The sequence below is a fragment of the Ixodes scapularis genome, unplaced genomic scaffold, assembly GCF_016920785.2.
Source record: "Ixodes scapularis isolate PalLabHiFi unplaced genomic scaffold, ASM1692078v2 PGA_scaffold0__279_contigs__length_252992795, whole genome shotgun sequence".
NCBI classification, from domain to species: Eukaryota; Metazoa; Arthropoda; class Arachnida; order Ixodida; family Ixodidae; genus Ixodes; species Ixodes scapularis.
Window position 1 is genome coordinate 12,659,290 of NW_024609835.1, and position 14,846 is coordinate 12,674,135.

The 14,846-nt window shown below is 50.6% G+C and overlaps 1 protein-coding gene across 1 annotated transcript in view; it reads left to right on the forward strand.

The window, feature by feature from the left end:
* LOC115321597 (connectin) overlaps positions 1-14,846 on the forward strand; it is a 38,214-nt gene that overhangs the window by 2,604 nt on the left and 20,764 nt on the right. The window lies entirely within an intron of this gene.

Sequence of the window (14,846 nt, forward strand, 5' to 3'; positions counted from 1 at the left end):
AGCGCGATCGATGCTGCTAAGTATGATAAGTCGCAGATTGGACGCCATACTAAGAACAAAACTCTATTAAAGTCACACTTGTATATATATCTACTATAGTATTTGTTACCAGCTCGCTGCAGGCCTCGTGACATGACAGTGCATTATAAGGCCCAGGTTATCACAATAGAAAGAGCCCTAAATGGAACTCTTAGGAGTCTCAGAGGCAACGCATAAGCTAAGGAAAGAGAAGTCTTACGTTTCTTATCAAAACGTCGGCTGCCACTCAGAGGCTTCTAGAAACACTGTATACCCCAATTTAGTCTCCACGCTGCATTTAGTGACGATCCTCACGTCATGTGACCTACGCACCCATTCAGTTTCAGCCTTAAATTTAGGGGTAAACATTGATACCACGTGATCTGACGTCGTGAGACCAATGCACCCCAATTCAGTTTCCCCGCTAAAACTAGCGGGAAAATTAACATCGCGTGACCCAGCGTCACATGACATGTATAGACCGATTCCGACTAGAAAATAAGGCGGGAAATTCGATGTCACATGACCAGTGCTGACGGTAACGTGTTAGAGGTAACGGCGTTACGGCTAACGCGTTCTTTTCCCGGTATCGTTGTAAAATATTACGGAGTTTCAGGGAACCGTTTTTGCGAATCCGGTACGGTACGATAGGCCCTCCGCTATGAACTGCGCATGCGCTACCGCAGAAGACTCTCACATTCGCAGTTCGTACCGGACGGCCCATCGCACAGTATCCGATGTGAAAAAACGGTTTTCTAATAGTCTCTAATCGCTACTTTTTTAACTGTAACGGGTAACGTACATACGTTACTGATTTCGTATAACGTGTTATGTAGTTACGTTACACCTTACATATTGATCCCAAGACTTTTTTTAAAGAATTACACCGCAAAAAATAAGGTAATTAGGTTAAGTTTCGGACTTACATAATACTACTCGAAATATGGCGCTTATGCATATTTGTAACGTCAAAAGAGTAAAACGTGTTAATTCATAAATACAAAAAATGGAAGCCCTTTACAACTCACTGTAACGCCGAATTAAAGCACAGCTCTTGATGAGGAGAAGGGAAGGGTACTGAGGGTCAGGTGTTCTTGGGGTGGGGGTCAGGTGACGTCGGCGGGGTCACGTGACTTGGGGGAGGGATCACGTGCCCTCGGGGTAGGGGTCCATGGGGGTGACGTGACCCCCCGCCGAGGTCACGTGACCCCCAGAGAAATTTTTCCGCTAGATTTAGCGGGGAAATTTTTCGGCTAGATTTAACGGGGAAATTTTTCCGCTAGATTTAGCGGGGAAACTTTTTCCCCTAGATTTAGCGGGGAAATTTACCCATAATTCACCGTGTGGTTACGCCGACGGCGACGCCGTTAAAGCCGGAAACAGGCGCCTAAGAGCTGCGCTCTAAAAAGTAACGCTAAAGTAACGTACGTTACTTTTTAACGGTAGCGGTAACGCGTTCCTTTTATTTGTAAGTAGCGAGTAACGTATTTCATTACTTTCCTTTGGTAACGCCTACAACGATGTACATGACCAGCGCACCGTTAGTTCCCTCGCCAAATTTAGCGAGGAAACTTATATACATGTGGGTTCTTTGTCACTCCTCGAAACGCCTGTAAAATATGATTTAAACTAATTTACGCTATCGCTGCTTAAATACTGCATTTCACTCATTTTCTTACTTTGGAGATAAAGGTCACTGCCACTTTCGTTTTTTACTATCTTAGTTTTTCGTTTGAAGTTGCACGTATATCTAAATATGATTCGATTTCTAAGGCTAAACGCAGGAACTTGCCGCGGAAAGCCGGGTCTCGCGTCGCATCAGGCTCTGGAAACATCCAGCGGGTCATTGTATTCGTGAGCCTCTGTCCCTCTGTCTTTCTTCGAGCTGAGCAAACGACTCTCCGGGGTTCGCTCAATGAGCCCGAACGATTTCAAGTGAGGCATGGCGGCGTTCTTTCGTGGCCTGATCGGTCCGGCCTTGCGGCCCCTCCCCGAAATCTCTCTGGTCTTTCAAGCAAACTCGGAAGACGTCGGCGCCCTTCCACCGGCCTCCCTCGGGGAGAGCTCCCGTGACGGAGCAGTCGAACAGCGGTGCCCGTACTTCCTCCTCGCGGAGCGGAATTTCTTCCGTATTCTGTGTTTCCGATAGAGAATACCTGCTTGTTATTGCTACGCGCTATACTGTCCGGAAAACAAAAGTTGACATTACTGCGAGTGTCACTGTCCTACCCGGAGATTTGTTATTTCAATTTCTAAGGGCCTGTACCGCGGTATTTGTTATAGAAACCCGCGAAATTAAGAAGAAAAAAACACTCCCTCGTTCTTTTTAATCGTGACTAAACCTCGCCTTATTATGACGTGGTAATTCATGTCTCGTAAATAAGGACACCGTTAGTAGGGATAGCCAGCTATGCGGGAAAGGCTGAAGGTGAGGAGATGATGCGTGCACGGCGGTGGTGTCGGAACGTTGACCTCTGGTTGGAATGATTAGTGAGTGGATGTAAAGCTAGCTGCCCTTGTCTCTACTTACACTCCGAACGGGTTCGAACGTCGAAGGCCGGCGTCTGGCGTCCGGCGTTTGGCGTTCGCGTTCGAACACATTCAAAGATTCAGTAGAGACAAAGGCAGCTGGCTTCGTGTCTACCCCCTAATCATTTAACCAGAGCTCGCACCCTGGCGTCTCCGCGTATTCTAATAATTTCCACTCCCGCATTTTCTCTATGTAGATTGTCATATCTCTCGGGGACGAACTGGGTAAATGCATGTAATTTTTGTTTTATTATTAAAGGCGACTCACATTAGGAATGAGATTTCTTTTTATTTTTTTCTGGGAGGGGGGGGGGGGAGAGGTACCTATAATAATGAGGCACGACTGGAAGAGCGAGTGGTAAGCCACTGTGTCCCAATCACAGGAATAGAGCGAAGCATGTTACATCTCCCCACGGGAGTCTGGATCGCCAATGCTACATCGTCATATGCCTCGTGCCGGCGCTTTGATTGGCTCCCTAGGGCACTTGCTTTGAACGTTTGTCGTTTACTCAAGAAGAGTATAAAACGAATTAAACTAGAAAGAGTGTTTAATCTTTGCCAGTTCTCTAACTGAGACGACTGAGAGGAGGCCACCCTTCGCATCTCCCTGCAGACAGGCATTTTGCTCGATGATATCGCGGTGCTGAAGAGCACTTTTACCATCGCTAACTCAGAATTCTTTCGGGGAGGGCGCTGCGAGCGGTGGTCGGAGGCGGACGTGTGTCGCGTCGGCTCCGCGTTACTGTGCTCATTTGTGCGGTGTTTCTGGCTCTATTTTCTTGAAAGTGGTGTCAAAGTGTCCGGCTCGTCGAGAGAAACTCATCGATATCGGTGGTGAGTCATTCCATCGATTTATTGGGACTTTACGGACTTGGAAAGGTGGTGACGGCGAGGCGGGGGCAGTTAGGCCTAACCGAGTACGGGAAGGTAGGCCTAACACCGGCGTGGTGGCGACGGAGGTGCAAGGGGACGGCATGGAGGCTGATGTCGGCCGGAATGCTGGGAATATGGTCGTGGAAGTGCCCGGAGAAGAATTGGATCCGGAGGATTGTGCGGGTTGGATGAAAGTGCGCACGAATGGAAGATCGGACGGCTCTGCGGAGGCTAGACCTAATTCCCATGTGGCCAGGCGGGTGATAGAGAGAATAGAGAGGGGAGCCAAGATGCCGAGGCCCGGGAGGCCATTAAGGTGATCATGAGGCCAAGAGGAGGTCTGGATCTGTCCAGGGTGTCTATCGTGAAAGTGATGTGTGCGATTGGCAAGGCGGCGCGTGTGGAGATAAAGGATATGGGCAAGGATACGTTATGCCCGAATGTTCAACAGAACATTGTGGTGGTGTGCACTGAGGATGAACAGCGGGCTAGGAGATATGCGAACGTGGAGGTGTTGGTGGTGGAAGGGAAGAGCTTCGAGAAGAAGGCGTACGTGGCGGCTCCGTATGGGACGACGAAGGGAGTCATCAGAGGTGTGCCGTTGGAGCATTCGGCGGAGGACATTGACAGGAACGTGGTGGGCCCGAGGAATACGACTGCGAGGGCGACACAGCGCATTGGATCGTCGGCTACGGTCATTGTGGTCTTTGAAGGTGAAGTGGTGCCAAGACAAGTGTATTATGGTGGAGGAGTTTTGAGATGTTCTTTGTATAGGAAGCATTTTGAGGTCTGTTTTGTGTGTGGGAGGGTAGGACATCGCTCGGATGTCTGCCCTACCCCGGAGATGAAGTGGTGTATGGGGTGTGGGGTTAGTGGGCAACAGGAGCACGAGTGCACCCCTAGGTGCAAGCTATGTGGGGGACAACACGTGACCGGGGATAGGGTGTGTAGGAATAGGTTCCGCACACCGTATATTGTACGGAAAAGGTTGTGGGAACGTAAAGAGTTGGATCATGAGTCGAGAGGGGGCTCCCTTTCCGGTGCAGGGGCTCTGAGGGGAGAAGATTTTCCGGACTTGGGAGGGTCCAGGTCGGTTTCGAGGGAAAGGGGGGATAGTAGGTCGAGGAGTAGGAGCAGAGGGGAGGAAAGACAGGTGTCATGGGCACAGGTGGTGAAGTCGGATGATGAGGAGATGGAAAAGCTCAGGGAGGATAATAGGCGGCAGGCCGGGGAGATCATGGAGCTGAGGAAGGAGAACAAAGGGCTGATGGAGAAGGTTGAGGAGCTCACCGGGGTTATTAAGCAATTGGCGGCTAAGGTGGAGAAGATTGCGGCGGAGGGGGAGCCTTCTCATCTGGGGGCGCCACCGGCTAAGAGAAAGAGTGCGGGGGGTGGAGGTGGTAGTGATGTGTCGGGAATGGAGAAGCAGATAATAGATTTGAATGAGAGGGTGGTGCGGCAGGAGGGAGGGTTGAGGAAGGTGAATGAGAAGTTGGATGAGGTGGCAAGGGTTGTCATGGGGATTGAGTCGTTCTTAACACAATGGAAGAAGTAGTTAAGGTTTGGGTTTGGAATTGCAATGGATACAAGGGCAGGAAGGCGGTGCTTCAGCAATATGTGCAGGCGGCAGAGGAGAAGCCGGATGTCATTATGTTACAGGAGGTAGGGCCGAATGATGTGGGGCTTTCGGGATACGTGGCCTATGGGGTGAAGGTAGTGTCAAAGGGGGGTAGGAGGGGTGTTTGTACGTTGGTTAGACGGGGGTTGCCGGTGGTGGAAGGGAAGTTGGAGGGGGAGAAGAATGTGGAGTTTCTGGCCTTGGAGGTGGTGTTTGACAAGAGTGGTGTTTGTTTGTGTAATGTGTACAACAGCCCAAAGTATGGGAGGCAGAGGTTTGGGAAACTTTTCAGGGAATGTGTGAGATGGGCTGGGGATGGGGGCCTGGTGGTGGCTGGGGATTTCAATGCGAGACATGAGGAGTTTGGGTATGTGGACAACACGGCTAAGGGGAGGAATTTGTTGAGGGACTCAGAGGATGTAGGCTTGATTTTGGTGTCGGATTCTCGGCATCCGACGTTGATGGCTAAGACGGCGGTGCAGAGAGAGACGATGCCGGATTTGGCTTTTGTTAGGGGGGTAGATGTGGAGTGGAGAATTACGGGCATGGATTTGGGCAGTGATCACAGGGTAGTAGAGGTTTTAGTACATTTGGAGGGCAGAAGAAAGGGGAAGAGGAGGCACAAGGTGGTGGATTGGGGCGCCTTTAGGAGGGGTGGTGATATGGGGGGGGGGGGTTGTCGATGTGAAGGGGTGGTCTGAGGCAGTTGTAAAAGCGGCGAGAGAAGCGAGTAGAGAGGTGGAGGTGGATGCAGAGTTGGAAGGGGAATTGGATAGCAGGTTGGTAGGTTTGATGGAGGCGAAGGAGGCGTTGTATCGCAGGTGGAGGGAACATAGGGGTAATAGGAGGTTGCGGAAGGGGGTAGCGGAGATGAATAGAGAAATTGCAAGGTACAGTGAAGAACTGGCGAGGCAGCAGTGGGACGATGTGTGCGTAAGGACGGGAGGTAGGTTGCAGATGGGGGAAACATGGAGGTTGTTAAGGCATTTATTGGATGGGACGCGGACTCGTAGTTATCAAAGGGGAAGGTTAGGTGAGGCTCTGTATGGAGCTAGGAAGGAATTGGGGGAGGAGGGGTTTAGGAGGGCTCTGATGGACAAGTATCCTTCCTAGGGTGGGGGGAGTGAATTTTCCGGGCTATAAGGGGGAGGTGAATGAGGATCTGGATAGGGCTGTGGAGACGTGGGAAGTGAGGGCGGCGTTGCAGAGGGTGAAAACGAGGCCTGCGTCAGGGCCGGATGGGGTTAGTAACAATATGCTGCGTAACTTGGGGGAAGAAGCTGTTGAGGTGCTCACGGGGCTGTTTAATAGGTGTTGGGAGAGCGGGGAGGTGCCTGAAGAATGGAAAACGGCTAGGATGGTGTTGTTGGCTAAGCCGAATAAACCGGTGGGGGTGCAGAATTTGAGACCGATTTCGCTTACGTCGTGTGTTGGTAAGGTTTTGGAGCACGTGGTATTGCGAAGGTGGAATAATTTTCTGGAAGGGAGGGGGGTGTTTAGTGATACTATGTTCGGATTTAGGGAGGGGTTGTGTGCACAGGATGCAATGTTGTTACTTAAGCATGAGGTTGTGCAGTCGAGGAAAGTGGGGGTTGTGTTGGGATTGGATCTCAAGAGTGCCTTTGATAGGGTGCAGCATTCGGCCATATTAGAAAGAGTGTCGGAGTTGGGGTTGGGGAAGAGGAGCTATGAGTATGTGAGGAGCTTCTTGACTGGGAGGAGCGCGGAATTGGTTGCTGGGGAGTACGAGGTTGGGAAGAGGGGGTTGGGATGTATAGGTACGCCGCGAGGCGCGGTTATCTCGCCGATGTTGTTTAATTTGGTCATGACAAAGGTGGGGAAGAGGTTAACGAGAGAAGGGATTGGTCACTCCATTTATGCGGATGACTTGACGTTGTGGTGTGTTGGTAAGGGCGTGGAGGAGACTAGAGATACGTTGCAACGAGGGATTGATGCTATTGAGGAAGAGTTGGCGGGTACAGGGTGGGAGTGCAATCATGAGAAGTCGGCGTATGTTGTGGTGGGGCCGAGGAGTAGGAGATGGCAGGATGTGGAGTTGAGGGCGAATGGGGGAATGATACCTAGAGTTAAGGAGCTGAGAGTGTTGGGACTGGTTACAGGAGGCTAGGGGTAATGGCGTGATGTTGGATAAGTTGCAAAGGAAGGTCGGGGCAGCGATGCAGATGGTTAGGAGGGTGGCTAGTAGGAGGAGGGGTATGAAGGAGGAGAGTGTTTTGAGGCTGGTGCAGGCTTTTGGGATGAGCCACATCGCGTATGTGGCTGGGTATCTGAAGTGGGGGGTGACAGAGAAAGGGAAGATTAATGCTCTGATACGTAGGATATATAAGGCGGCAATTGGGTTGCTGGCATGTACTAGCACGGAGATGATGGAGCGATTGGGTGTGCATAATACATTGGAAGAGGTGATAGAAGCGCAGAGGATCTCGCAGACGGAGAGGTTGAGGGGGTCTGCGGTGGGGCGTAGGGTGTTGAGCAGGGTGGGGGTGGGTGCTGAGGCTGGCAGGGGGGGATTGGAAAGGATTAAGGATGAGGACATGAGGAGGTTGAGGGTTAGGCCGGTGCCGAGGCACATGCATCCGGAACGGGATAAGGGGCGTAGGCAGGCAAGGGCGCAGGCGCTGTATAGGCTGTATGGGAAGGAGGAGGGTAGTGTTTATGTGGACGGAGCTTTTGATGGGGACCGGGGGGTGGCTGTGGTTGTGGCGGGTAAAGACGGTAGGGTGGTTACAGCGTCGGGATTGAGATGTGACAGTGCGGAAGAAGTTGAGGAGGTGGCGGTTGCAATGGCAATTTCTATCGAGGGTGTAAGGAAGGTATTTAGTGAGGCAATGGGGGTTGTCAGGCGCTTCATGAATGGAACGGTGAGTGAGAGGGCTAAGAGGTTGATCAGTGTGAAGGGACAAGTGGAACTAATATGGAGCCCTGCACATGAGGTGGGGAATGATATGGCCGACTGCTGCGCCCGAGGACTCTTAGGCCGGGCTTCGCAGGAGGGGTCGTATGTGCCGGTGGGTTACGGAGAGTATCTTGAATGTTGCAGACGGGATAGGAGGAGGTTCCCGGAACCTCACAAGGATTTGTGTCGGGAGGATGCGGTGCTTTTTAGGCAGTTGCAGGTGATGTGTGTGTATACCCCGGTGTTGGGGAGACATGTGGACCCAGGGAATTTTGAGAGTGACTTGTGCAGGGTATGTAAGGACAGTCGGGCAACGCTGCAGCATATTGTGTGGGACTGTGAACAACGGGGGCATGAGGCATCGGGGACCCAGGACTGGCCGGAGGACTTCAAGGATGGTGTGATGTGTGTGGACTTGGAGGGACAAAGGGGTTTCGTCCAGCGAACCCGGCGCTTGCTTCACCGGCAGACTGTGCGTAGGTGTGTTGGTGAAGGGGTGACGGAGGGGAAGGGGTTTTCGCAGGACCAATAAGGAGGTTTTCCACCACCAGAATTCTTTCGCGCGTAAGGAGCGTGAGTCATACTATTACCACGTGTAATGCCGTGCTTTTATCCTTCGCTTATCAGGAGTATTGATGCTTGAAACTGCGCCGTCACGTCACCACAATAATGCAACTGCATCCGCATACATTTTTTTTCAACTACAGGAAACAAGGCTGAGTTCTTTTAATACAAAACTTCCACTGACGATAACTCTCGTTTCTCCTTAAAATGTGAAGCACGTGTTACGGTCGAACAGTGTTGGCTGGCTGCCAAACACCTGCGCCGCCATCTTCGCCGGTCGCACAATGCAACTGCGATGAAAATTACACAGGAGGACACTTGAGACTGCTTACGTGTAGGAATGCGAAGGCATTATAGTTCCGCGTGGTCGCATTACAGTCCATCGCAGGAAGCAGATAACGAGCACAGATGAAGTCCCAAGCGCACCTTTTGCAGACGGCGCTCCGGCGGTGATATCACGCAGCCCCATCGCGCAGGCGAGGCGCTTCGCCCTCTTCCCGGCTTCTGTGACAAGGCATCTGCGTTGCTGTCTTTTTAATTGCGTTTTATTTCTAATGCGCGTCCGCTTTTTCTTGAGTGGCGCGTGCTTGATGATGTATTTTCATGTCCATCTTTCGGGCACAACACCAACGACGCCTTTTCGCGTAATGGGACCCCCCATATAAGGCTTTCACATTAAAAAAGAAAAGCAGGGACAGATTGGACTTGGAGACGCTTCGAGAAGACTTCGCCAGCCGCGAAAGCTTCGAAAACAAGTGAACGGTTCAAAACGAGGACGTGGCGACCCCTGATACAGCATCGTGTGCCTGGAAGGCTGAAACTGGTGTATATGTTATCTGCGTTCATTGTAAAACGCAATTCTGCATATATTATGACGGCATGATCGACAGGCTGAAATACAATGGCAGTATTTATTTCACACGTGGGCAGGCTCACAAACTCTCTAGAAATATCGTCTCTGTCACGTCACAAAATCCGGAATAATGAAGTGATGTTCCTCTACCTTTTGGGAGACATCACCAATAGCGAGGGACGTCTGCCTCGGCTACCGAGACAATAACTGGAGTGACTATAACCGACGTACTAACCCCTGTAAGTGGCCTCAATCGTAGATACCTGTAGGCGGAAACAAAAAGAAAGAGGGGCGCCGATTAAGGGGGGGGGGGGGGGGGGGGGATCAGTGCTGATTGTTTACGTCGTGACCGGAGTGGTCCGTCTTGTGTTTGGAGTCGGGTCCGCCTCGTTCTTCCTCGCCGTCATGGGTTTCGTCTCGCAGAAGGTCTCGAGACGCACGAACTCAGGAGCTCGTGCCCTTACGCCGCCTCGCCATGATATCGGAACACCAATCACGGTTCTTCCTTTTCGGGGCCCATCGATTATACTTATATATGTTTTCTTTTCTTCATTTGTGTGTGTGTGTGTGTCTGAAAGGAAAGGGGGGGGGGTATTTTTATCTAATTTCATCTCGTTGCGATATTTTTATCGTTTGTTGTGTATTGTCGGTATATCTGTATACTGCTAACTTCTGCTATAGCCTCAATGAGATAGATACCTAGATAAAAAAGAAATATGGTAATCCTTTTTTTTCTGGATGGTTGAGCGTGTTAATTTCCAATTTACAATAAGGAAAGAGGGACACTCAAGACAAACAGACAAGACAGGCTTTCGACTTTCAACAAAACGTTCACTGGCTCGACATCGCCTCCTGAAGCTCGACGGTGGCGTCGGGGAGGTTGAGAAGGAGGGTGGTGGGTGAGGGAAGGGTGAGCCATGTGGCCCTGCTCGCAGCTACGCGTGCACGGCGTAAGGTGAGGTCTGCTGTGTGTCAGTCGACAGGTCGCCGTTACACGCAGGCCCGAGTGTCGACGGTGCCCTCTTGGGGACAGGAGGGAGGAGGGGGGAAGGGCGTGGAGAAGAGGAGAAGGAGAAGACGCGCCGGCGGTGCTCTTTTGGGGAAGGAGGAGAAGGGGGGCGGGGGGAAGGGGAATGCGCGGAGAAGAGAAGGAGCAGAAGATACGGGAATTTGGACTTTCTTTGTGTCTTTGGAGGAACCCTCTCGCCCCGCAGGAAGCGAATCTCTCGATCGGAAAGAGAAAGGGATGGGCTGGACAGGTTTGATACAGAAGATTTGATATGTAGACTCAAGTATTTCCCTGCCGAATCGAGATTTGTGCCCGCCGAGAATTTTGGTTTTCGAGAACTCGGGGGTGCACGAGGGGCAGTTTTTGGCGTGAGCCACAACCGAATGAAAGGAGTCGGTAGAAGGAGACGAGATCTCCTTGGATTGCTCCCGGAAACGGTCATTCACGCAGCGCCCCGTCTGACCGATGTACTCGGCTCCGCACACAAGATGGATACTATACACTTTCTCCCTTGCGCAGGGCCGGAAACACTGCGCGTGTTTTTTTTTTTTTTTTTTTTTTTTTTGTGCATGTGGGTGGGGTTCTGGGTTGGTGGCTCGCTTGCACCTGCCTCCCAATTTAAATTTACATGTAAAAACAACCCTGTTACCGAATCGATGTGCAGGTGCGCGCAGTCGGTGCGCCGTGTTGCAAGAGTAAGGAAATCACGCAGGGCGGGCAGATCCCGGAGGGGGCCTCCTTTGGTCGGCTCCTAAACTGGAGGGTGAGCTTCTTGTCGATGTTATCTAATGGTGAATTCCACTCGTAGATCCGGAGCGCTTTCCAAAATCCGCGAGGGAGGCAAAATTTCGCTCCGTGGGACCCGCTCCGAATCGACGAGGGGAAGATAAACTTGCATTTTTGGAGCGACCTCCCCCACACCCCTCCCCACCGCTTCCCCCCTCCGCCGTCCAAAATGGCCGCTGCTCGAACTTGACAAGCTCACCAACGCCTCAGCCGACTGATCTTTCCGACGACCAGTGACGATGTCACTGCTTAGCTGCAGAAATAACACGCGACGCAGGCCGGGAGAAATTATACGCACCACGGCGCCCATGTCACAAATCGCGAATACGTCCGCGTTCGGCACCGTCACATACCTTTCGGCCGCCTTGAAGCGGCGGGGCACGGACAGCGATTGCCAGCGGTGGAATTCAGATTTTGTGTACGCCTTTAATAAACACAGAGGTAACAAACCATACCTTGCGCGGTCGTTGCCAAATCATTTCTTGTTTTATTTCACGGGAAAACGCCGGCGGAATGCAGTGTAAAAAGGTAAACAATCATTGGCTGCAGAATGGACAGGCCTAACCTTGCGTCTGCCTCCGGGTTTTCTGTCGTTCTTCTTCTCACGATCACAGATGTCAGAGCTTACGATTTAGCACGGTCCACAGTCCCGGCTTTGTATCCCTGATCTACGCGAGGTAAAAGCGTTCAAGCCGTCACAATCCCGCGTAAACAACCGACGCACCCGCACAGATCCAACTCCACGGCCCGACCGGCCCGCCGACCTCTCCAACCTCGCCGCGCATGCGCACTGCCGATTTAGGCGGAAATCACGTGGGCCGCTCTGTCAACTTCCGGAGAGATCTGTGAAGTCCCGCAGAGCAAGTTCGGCGGGGTTTGGGGCGCTCCGTGGAGCGGGCGCTGCCAGATATCTACGAGCGGAAGATGACCAACTCGAGCCAGATCTGCGAGCGGAATATGCGCGCTCCAAATGGAGCGCTTTTGGAGCGCTCGAGATCTGCGAGCGGAATTCACCGTAAGAGGTCCATCGGGTAACCCGCCTTCCGGAGCCTGGCTGCCTGCAGCGACAGGCTCTCTCTGATCTTGTGATCGCAGGACGTTTTGCAAGAGGAGGAAAGGAGAGACTGAACAGTTCCAGACTTAACGGTTTTTGAATGATGGCTAGAGAAGGGGAGGACAGGTTTCTGGGAGCACTGTTGTAAAGACCAGCACAGACCGTGAGACGAGTGGGTTAGTCGAAGATCGAGAAATTGGAGGCCCTCCTGAGTAGGCTCTTCCCTTCTGAAGGTGAGGCCGTTGGCGTTAGTATTGAATGCCTGAAGGATGGGGGGCATCTGAGTTGGATACAGGATGAAGAACGAGGTAGTCGTCAACGTACCGGAAGATCTTTCATTACCCGAGCGAGCAAGATGCTCCTGCACAGCGCAACATACAAAGAAGAGATACATCTCGCTGAGGATCGGCGCGAGGCAGGGACCGATACACACGCCCGACCTCTGATTGAAGACTCTTCCCTCGTGCTCAACCAGATTGGAGCTCAGGTAGAGCCGGAGGAGATCGAGGAAGCCTCCGACCGGGATTCCGGACGCGTTTTGGAACCTCGTCATTCCATCCGGGTCGATTGCCTCGGACACAGAGCTCACAAGAATTTTGAGGTCGAGATTGTAATACATGTCCCCGACATCCAGCGAGGACATGTTGTGGTCCTGATTGGAGTGCAAAGGTCGGATAAAATCAATCACCTTAAGGGAGCACTTAAAGGAGCTGTGCAACAATTTCAGGGCTTTGCTTAAATAATTGTGGAAGTTGATGCCTCACACTTCTGCAGTGAACTACAGAAAACAGATTTTGCCTGAATACCCCAGTTTTTATTTAAAAAAATGAAAAAGATCCAGGTTTTTGCAGCCTCTCAACTCGTGCATCGTCTTTCGTGTCACGTGCACAGTGACGTCACTTGAGTAGGCGCGGAGTTCTGGAAAAGTTCTCTTTTTAGAGCCATCAGCGAGCAGCGAGAACTCACCCGCTCGCGACCGCGTGACCACCCGTCCTTGCCCGTCCGGCGCTGTCCCCCTCCCCCTCCGGCTTCTGGCGGCTGTTCGCGGTTTTGTGGACCTAGGATAGATGGCGCCACCAAAACTCCGTATAATAAAAGTTTTGTCGATGATACCAGGGTTTTGGCGCATTTATATATATGTTGGAACGAGAAGATTTATAAAAAAAAGTTACCTTTTATTGAGCAGGTATTCGCACAACTTGCTATCTTTCTTACAACTACCCAAGTGACGTCACGCCGCTTGTTTGTCATGGCCGCCGCTCGTGGCTGCAGGTCGAGAAATATTCTAAGTTTTGCCTCGCTATTACGCGGCAGAATCGCAACATTTCGATGAAAGGAGATGTGTTTTCTGTCATTCGTGACACAGTGAACAATATCAAAAGCAGAAAATTCCAATTCATTCAACGTTAAAATCGTTGCACAGCTCCTTTAACGCGGAAGGTGTGGGGAAGATCAATAGAGGAAAGGTTGTTTTGTAGGAAGAGGGCGAGAGGCTTTAACTAACTTTCGAACCTATTTCTTAATATAATAATAATAATAATAATAATAATAATAATAATTTTTTTGTCAACGAAGAATCAAGAATAATTTTTATGAGGTGTCCAGGAACGACCATGCGGTTTTTGTACTGGCACACCGAAACTTACACACTACAAAAAAGTGAAAAAAAAAAAGATAAAATCTCAAGACATTGAGTAAAAGATATGATACACATAACGCATGCTGACACAACAATAGGATATGCATAACAAGAAAAGAACGGAACACAGTGTCCGAACGCAGAGTAGAAGACTACCACAAGAACGAATATACCTTATTAAAATAATATATAATAACATCACAATCCCGGCACGTTCAGCGAGACTCATACAAGACTCTGAGAGATCTGACAAATTCAAGCACACAAAAAACATCAAGATCACTTGCAATGCCATTATATGCCCGACACATGCGAAACATGAGGTCCAGGATATTTAACGTTGAAATAGAGTAAAAAGACGTTGTCAAACGGGTCGCTGTCCGAGGAACTCGTAAAGTTATCCGTGGGCGCAGTTCTGAACAGTCGGCCATGCCATGAAGGACTTTGAAAAGGAAAACCAGATCTGCCTTTTCTCGAGAGCGATATAAGCTGTTCATTTGTAGGACGTCCAATACACTGTTATTCTTTGATAAAGATGTTTCATCGCGCAGCTAATAATAATAATAATAATAGTAATAATAATAATAACTTTATTCACAATACATTCCGGGTGCTTTTCAAAGATTTGCAAATGTTGCTGAAAATCGTGTGGCTGAGAAAAAAGAAATTTTTACGGGTAAACTGCGTCTCGGCGGGTCCAAAGGATTCCAAAACAAAACATACTAATACTCTCAATAATCACCTAAAATGAAATAACTAGCCTCTTAATGAGTGAAAATAATCACATGGTTTCAGTTAGAAACTTGCGGAGCATTATCGAAGATTCCTATATCAGTCGATTTTCAGACGCGTGGGAATGCGGTGATGCACTGAAGCGCAGCAGGCGTAAGGCCGGCGACGAAGAAACGCGAATGACGTTCCTATCCCTTGAGGTTTCGCATCACCGTTCGTGTGCTTGCTGCACGAAGGGTACATTTAGCGCCCCT